We start from the raw sequence: 8,405 nt of genomic DNA on the forward strand, positions 1-8,405 counted from the left end.
GTTTTGCGATAGTCTGTCTCTGACAAGCAAGCACAGGTGACATAGGTGCGAACACAGGAAGCTTGCAGACCCTCGCTGCCTGCAGACACCGAGCAGCCACACTAGGAGGGCGGCCTAAGGCGTAGGCGAAATGTGCTCATTCGCTTTGGCGCGACGTCGAACTATAAATAATGCTGTCACTAGCGTGAGCGTTGCGTGAGCGTCGTGGAAAGTCGGAAAAGTCGGCTGCGTGGGTGAGTGCCATGTTTGGGGAGCGTTTCGTAGTATGCGCAGTGCAACGGAGGCGCGGAAACTTGTTGTGGCCCAGTGTTTTGCAGTTGGACGACAAGATTGGTACACAGTAGTAAAGAGCGAGGCACTCAGTTGGCATGAATAATGGAGTGCACAATGGGGCTCGAGATGTGTATGTTACCTCAGGTGCTGTATGATTGTCGACAAGGAGAGAAAACGGAGCAATTTGTGACGGCTCTTTCAATTTAAGACGTTAAAAACAGACGGAATTTGCATTTGTAATACCAGAGCATCGAAACTACTTGGAACGTTTGTGTATATGAACTTGTCCGCGCCTTTGTACTCTGCTCCCTTCACCGCTACAAACCAACCAACCATCGTGTCCGTGCGCATCAGAGCCGCAAAGAAAGGGGAGTAGCGCAGTTTGGTCGTGCATGGGGCGTAGCTCAGTTGGTAGAGCGTTCGCTTCGCATTTGAAAGGTCCAGGGTTCAAGCCCCGGCGCCTCCATTTTTTGTGGTCAGTGCATGGTAAGTGTTGGTCGCGGCGAACCTAAAGGCACGCAAGATGTTGCAAAGCCAGCGTCACAGACTGATATGATGTATACTGACGTAAGGAGAGCAAGATGTAAGTGTGGGGACCGGCTGTTATCGAGGTGTCATCGAGTGCAGATCTGTCTTAGGTATCACGGCTTAACCTCATTGAAGTGTAGAGGGTGGACAACACGTTCGTCTTACTCAGAGCGGTGTCCGAACTCTATTTTCGACGTTATACGTGCCACTTTCATTGTGGCCAACTACGATTCGGTACAGAATGCACGAAACCTGAAAGACACCCTAACAGATACATAGAGAGTAGTGTTTGTCTGCTGAATAATGGGAGTGCCAGGGTCTGTGTCGTCTATATGGCTGTATGTAGCACCATTAGTATTCGGGGAGGGGGTTGTTGGGCGTAGCTCAGATGGTAGAGCGCTCGCTTAGTATGCGAGAGGTACTGGGATCAATACCCAGTGCCTCCAGAATTTTTAACACACCTACATGCGCACCTTGCCATGCAAGTGGAATAATTCACAGCCAGCAGATGTGTCTAGGAAGATACAAGCGAATGATTAGCATCCACAATTGGCAAGCGTGCTGTTATTAGTGCGCGGGAAGCACCCTCCTCCCACGCTTACACTTAATTTAGAAACAGTACAAGTGTTCTCGTAAGATTCTCAAGCCTATGTCGGAAAGATCTGCCTTGCGCCGAGTTCACGTAAATCCCACTGCACATTCCAATTCTTTGCGTGCAGTCGGCTGCTACTGGTGTTGCTAGTTGTGACTGCTGATAACAGATGCCGTAACAATCAATTCATGGAGTGAGTTGTATGTTTTGCGATAGTCTGTCTCTGACAAGCAAGCACAGGTGACATAGGTGCGAACACAGGAAGCTTGAAGACCCTCGCTGGCTGCAGACACCGAGCAGCCACACTAGGAGGGCGGCCTAAGCCGTAGGCGAAATGTGCTCATTCGCTTTGGCGCGACGTCGAACTATAAATAATGCTGTCACTAGCGTGAGCGTCGTGGAAAGTCGGAAAAACTAGGCTGCGTGGGTGAGTGCCAAGTTTGGGGAGCGTTTCGTAGTATGCTCAGTGCAATGGAGACGCGGAAACTTGTTGTGGCCCAGTGTTTTGCAGTTGGACGACAAGATTGGTACACAGTAGTAAAGAGCGAGGCACTGAGTTGGCATGAATAATGGAGTGCACAATGGGGCTCGAGATGTGTTTGTTACCTCAGGTGCTGTATGATTGTCGACAAGGAGTGAAAACGGAGCAATTTGTGACGGCTCTTTCAATTTAAGACGTTAAAAACAGACGGAATTTGCATTTGTAATACCAGAGCATCGAAACTACTTGGAACTTTTGTGTATATGAACGTGTCCGCGCCTTTGTACTCTGCTCCCTTCACCGCTACAAACCAACCAACCATCGTGTCCGTGCGCATCAGAGCCGCAAAGAATGGGGAATAGCGCAGTTAGGTCGTGCATGGGGCGTAGCTCAGTTGGTAGAGCGTTCGCTTTGCATGTGAATTGTCCAGGGTTCAAGCCGCGGCGCCTCCATTTTTTGTGGTCAGTGCTTGGTAAGTGTTGGTCGCGGCGAACCTAAAGGCACGCAAAGCCAGCGTCACAGACTGATATGATGTATACTGACGTAAGGAGAGCAAGATGTAAGTGTGGGGACCGGCTGTTATCGAGGTGTCATCGAGTGCAGATCTGTCTTAGGTATCACGGCTTAACCTCATTGAAGTGTAGAGGGTGGACAACACGTTCGTCTTACTCAGAGCGGTGTCCGAACTCTATTTTCGACGTTATACGTGCCACTTTCATTGTGGCCAACTACGATTCGGTACAGAATGCACGAAACCTGAAAGACACCCTAACGGATACATAGAGAGTAGTGTTTGTCTGCTGAATAATGGGAGTGCCAGGGTCTGTGTCGTCTATATGGCTGTATGTAGCACCATTAGTCTTCGGGGCGGGGGGGGGGGGGGGGGGGGGGGGGGGGGGGCGTAGCTCAGATGGTAGAGCGCTCGCTTAGTATGCGAGAGGTACTGGGATCAATACCCAGTGCCTTCAGAATTTTTAACACACCTACATGCGCACCTTGCCATGCAAGTGGAATAATTCACAGCCAGCAGATGTGTCTAGGAAGATACAAGCGAATGATTAGCATCCACAATTGGCAAGCGTGCTGTTATTAGTGCGCGGGAAGCACCCTCCTCCCACGCCTACACTTAATTTAGAAACAGTACAAGTGTTCCCGTAAGATTCTCAAGCCTATGTCGGAAAGATCTGCCTTGCGCCGAGTTCACGTAAATCCCACTGCACATTCCTATTCTTTGCGTGCAGTCGGCTGCTACTGGTGTTGCTAGTTGTGACTGCTGATAACAGATGCCGTAGCAATCAATTCATGGAGTGAGTTGTATGTTTTGCGATAGTCTGTCTCTGACAAGCAAGCACAGGTGACATAGGTGCGAACACAGGAAGCTTGCAGACCCTCGATGGCTGCAGACACCGAGCAGCCACACTAGGAGGGCGGCCTAAGCCGTAGGCGAAATGTGCTCATTCGCTTTGGCGCGACGTCGAACTATAAATAATGCTGTCACTAGCGTGAGCGTCGTGGAAAGTCGGAAAAGTCGTCTGCGTGGGTGAGTGCCAAGTTTGGGGAGCGTTTGGTAGTATCCGCAGTGCAATGGAGGCGCGGAAACTTGTTGTGGCCCAGTGTTTTGCAGTTGGACGACAAGATTGGTACACAGTAGTAAAGAGCGAGGCACTCAGTTGGCATGAATAAAGGAGTGCACAATGGGGCTCGAGATGTGTTTGTTACCTCAGGTGCTGTATGATTGTCGACAAGGAGTGAAAACGGAGCAATTTGTGACGGCTCTTTCAATTTAAGACGTTAAAAACAGACGGAATTTGCATTTGTAATACCAGAGCATCGAAATTACTTGGAAATTTTGTGTATATGAACGTGTCCGCGCCTTTGTACTCTGCTCCCTTCACCGCTACAAACCAACCAACCATCGTGTCCGTGCGCATCAGAGCCGCAAAGAATGGGGAATAGCGCAGTTAGGTTGTTCATGGGGCGTAGCTCAGTTGGTAGAGCGTTCGCTTTGCATGTGAAATGTCCAGGGTTCAAGCCGCGGCGCCTCCATTTTTTGTGGTCAGTGCATGGTAAGTGTTGGTCGCGGCGAACCTAAAGGCACGCAAAGCCAGCGTCACAGACTGATATGATGTATACTGACGTAAGGAGAGGAAGATGTAAGTGTGGGGACCGGCTGTTATCGAGGTGTCATCGAGTGCAGGTCTGTCTTAGGTTTCACGGCTTAACCTCATTGAAGTCTAGTGGGTGGACAACATGTTCGTCTTACTCAGAGCGGTGTCCGAACTCTATTTTCGACGTTATACGTGCCACTTTCATTGTGGCCGACTACGATTCGGTACAGAATGCACGAAACCTGAAAGACACCCTAACGGGTACATAGAGAGTAGTGTTTGTCTGCTGAATAATGGGAGTGCCAGGGTCTGTGTCGTCTATATGGCTGTATGTAGCACCATTAGTCTTCGGGGGGGGGGGGGGGGGCGTAGCTCAGATGGTAGATCGCTCGCTTAGTATGCGAGCGGTACTGGGATCAATACCCAGTGCCTCCAGAATTTTTAACACACCTACATGCGCACCTTGCCATGCAAGTGGAATAATTCACAGCCAGCAGATGTGTCTAGGAAGATACAAGCGAATGATTAGCATCCACAATTGGCAAGCGTGCTGTTATTAGTGCGCGGGAAGCACCCTCCTCCCACGCCTACACTTAATTTAGAAACAGTACAAGTGTTCCCGTAAGATTCTCAAGCCTATGTCGGAAAGATCTGCCTTGCGCCGAGTTCACGTAAATCCCACTGCACATTCCTATCCTTTGCGTGCAGTCGGCTGCTACTGGTGTTGCTAGTTGTGACTGCTGATAACAGATGCCGTAGCAATCAATTCATGGAGTGAGTTGTATGTTTTGCGATAGTCTGTCTCTGACAAGCAAGCACAGGTGACATAGGTGCGAACACAGGAAGCTTGCAGACCCTAGCTGCCTGCAGACACCGAGCAGCCACACTAGGAGGGCGGCCTAATGCGTAGGCGAAATGTGCTCATTCGCTTTGGCACGACGTCGAACTATAAATACTGCTGTCACTAGCGTGAGCGTTGCGTGGGCGTCGTGGAAAGTCAGAAAAGTCGGCTGCGTGGGTGAGTGCCAAGTTTGGGGAGCGTTTCGTAGTATGCGCAGTGCAATGGAGACGCGGAAACTTGTTGTGGCCCAGTGTTTTGCAGTTGGACGACAAGATTGGTACACAGTAGTAAAGAGCGAGGCACTGAGTTGGCATGAATAATGGAGTGCACAATGGGGCTCGAGATGTGTTTGTTACCTCAGGTGCTGTATGATTGTCGACAAGGAGTGAAAACGGAGCAATTTGTGACGGCTCTTTCAATTTAAGACGTTAAAAACATCGGAATTTGCATTTGTAATACCAGAGCATCGAAACTACTTGGAACTTTTGTGTATATGAACGTGTCCGCGCCTTTGTACTCTGCTCCCTTCACCGCTACAAACCAACCAACCATCGTGTCCGTGCGCATCAGAGCCGCAAAGAATGGGGAATAGCGCAGTTAGGTCGTGCATGGGGCGTAGCTCAGTTGGTAGAGCGTTCGCTTTGCGTGTGAAATGTCCAGGGTTCAAGCCGCGGCGCCTCCATTTTTTGTGGTCAGTGCATGGTAAGTGTTGGTCGCGGCGAACCTAAAGGCACGCAAAGCCAGCGTCACAGACTGATATGATGTATACTGACGTAAGGAGAGGAAGATGTAAGTGTGGGGACCGGCTGTTATCGACGTGCCATCGAGTGCAGATCTGTCTTAGGTATCACGGCTAAACCTCATTGAAGTCTACAGGGTGGACAACACGTTCGTCTTACTCAGAGCGGTGTCCGAACTCTATTTTTGACGTTATACGTGCCACTTTCATTGCGGCCAACTACAATTCGATACAGAATGCACGAAAACCTGAAAGACACCCTAACGGATACATAGAGAGTAGTGTTTGTCTGCCGAATAATGGGAGTGCCAGGGTCTGTGTCGTCTATATGGCTGTATGTAGCACCATTAGTCTTTTAGGGGGTGGGCGTAGCTCAGATGGTAGAGCACTCGCTTAGTATGCGATAGGTACTGGGATCAATACCAAGTGCCACCAGAGTTTTTAACACACCTACATTCGCACCTTGCCATGCAAGTGGAATAATTCACAGCCAGCAGATGTGTCTAGGAAGATACAAGCGAATGATTAGCATCCACAATTGGCAAGCGTGCTGTTATTAGTGCGCGGGAAGCACCCTCCTCCCACGCCTACACTTAATTTAGAAACAGTACAAGTTTTCCCGTAAGATTCTCAAGCCTATGTCGGAAAGATCTGCCTTGCGACGAGTTCACGTAAATCCCACTGCACATTCCTATTCTTTGCGTGCAGTCGGCTGCTACTGGTGTTGCTAGTTGTGACTGCTGATAACAGATGCCGTAGCAATCAATTCATGGAGTGAGTTGTATGTTTTGCGATAGTCTGTCTCTGACAAGCAAGCACAGGTGACATAGCTGCGAACACAGGAAGCTTGCAGACCCTCGCTGGCTGCAGACACCGAGCAGCCACACTAGGAGGGCGGCCTAAGCCATGAGCGAAATGTGCTCATTCGCTTTGGCGCGACGTCGAAATATAAATAATGCTGTCACTAGCGTGAGCGTCGTGGAAAGTCGGAAAAGTCGGCTGCGTGGGTGAGTGCCAAGTTTGGGGAGCGTTTCGTAGTATGCTCAGTGCAATGGAGACGCGGAAACTTGTTGTGGCCCAGTGTTTTGCAGTTGGACGACAAGATTGGTACACAGTAGTAAAGAGCGAGGCACTGAGTTGGCATGAATAATGGAGTGCACAATGGGGCTCGAGATGTGTTTGTTACCTCAGGTGCTGTATGATTGTCGACAAGGAGTGAAAACGGAGCAATTTGTGACGGCTCTTTCAATTTAAGACGTTAAAAACAGACGGAATTTGCATTTGTAATACCAGAGCATCGAAACTACTTGGAACTTTTGTGTATATGAACGTGTCCGCGCCTTTGTACTCTGCTCCCTTCACAGTACAAACCAACCAACCATCGTGTCCGTGCGCATCAGAGCTGTAAGGAATGGGGAATAGCGCAGTTTGGTCGTGCATGGGGCGTAGCTCAGTTGGTAGAGCGATCGCTTTGCATGTGAAATGTCCAGGGTTCAAGCCGCGGCGCCTCCATTTTTTGTGGTCAGTGCATGGTAAGTGTTGGTCGCGGCGAACCTAAAGGCACGCAAGATGTTGCAAAGCCAGCGTCACAGACTGATATGATGTATACCGACGTAAGGAGTGCAAGATGTAAGTGTGGGGACCGGCTGTTATCGAGGTGTCATCGAGTGCAGATCTGTCTTAGGTATCACGGCTTAACCTCATTGAAGTCTAGAGGGTGGACAACACGTTCGTCTTACTCAGAGCGGTGTCCGAACTCTATTTTCGACGTTATACGTGCCACTTTCATTGTGGCCAACTACAATTCGTTACAGAATGCACGAAACCTGAAAGACACCCTAACGGATACATAGAGAGTAGTGTTTGTTTGCCGAATAATGGGAGTGCCAGGGTCTGTGTCGTCTATATGGCTGTATGTCGCACCATTAGTCTTTTAGGGGGTGGGCGTAGCTCAGATGGTAGAGCACTCGCTTAGTATGCGATAGGTACTGGCATCAATACCAAGTGCCTCCAGAATTTTTAACACACCTACATTCGCACCTTGCCATGCAAGTGGAATAATTCACAGCCAGCAGATGTGTCTAGGAAGATACAAGCGAATGATTAGCATCCACAATTGGCAAGCGTGCTGTTATTAGTGCGCGGGAAGCACCCTCCTCCCACGCCTACACTTAATTTAGAAACAGTACAAGTGTTCCCGTAAGATTCTCAAGCCTATGTCGGAAAGATCTGCCTTGCGCCGAGTTCACGTAAATCCCACTGCACATTCCTATTCTTTGCGTGCAGTCGGCTGCTACTGGTGTTGCTAGTTGTGACTGCTGATAACAGATGCCGTAGCAATCAATTCATGGAGTGAGTTGTATGTTTTGCGATAGTCTGTCTCTGACAAGCAAGCACAGGTGACATAGCTGCGAACACAGGAAGCTTGCAGACCCTCGCTGCCTGCAGACACCGAGCAGCCACACTAGGAGGGCGGCCTAAGCCATGAGCGAAATGTGCTCATTCGCTTTGGCGCGACGTCGAACTATAAATAATGCTGTCACTAGCGTGAGTGTCGTGGAAAGTCGGAAAAGTCGGCTGCGTGGGTGAGTGCCAAGTTTGGGGAGTGTTTCGTAGTATGCGCAGTGCAATGGAGACGCGGAAACTTGTTGTGGCCCAGTGTTTTGCAGTTGGACGACAAGATTGAAACACAGTAGTAAAGTGCGAGGCACTGAGTTGGCATGAATAATGGAGTGCACAATGGGGCTCGAGATGTGTTTGTTACCTCAGGTGCTGTATAACTGTCGACAAGGAGTGAAAACGGAGCAATTTGTGACGGCTCTTTCAATTTAAGACGTTAAAAA

At 49.5% G+C, this 8,405-nt stretch overlaps 1 non-coding gene across 1 annotated transcript; it reads left to right on the forward strand.

Annotated features, from left to right (window-relative positions):
- Window positions 1-2,769: 2,769 nt before the first annotated feature.
- On the forward strand, window positions 2,770-2,842 carry Trnat-agu (transfer RNA threonine (anticodon AGU)). The gene has a single exon. It is a non-coding gene; the product is annotated as a tRNA-Thr (tRNA).
- Window positions 2,843-8,405: the final 5,563 nt, after the last annotated feature.

Source organism: Schistocerca gregaria, chromosome 10 (genome assembly GCF_023897955.1).
Source record: "Schistocerca gregaria isolate iqSchGreg1 chromosome 10, iqSchGreg1.2, whole genome shotgun sequence".
NCBI lineage: Eukaryota > Metazoa > Arthropoda > Insecta > Orthoptera > Acrididae > Schistocerca > Schistocerca gregaria.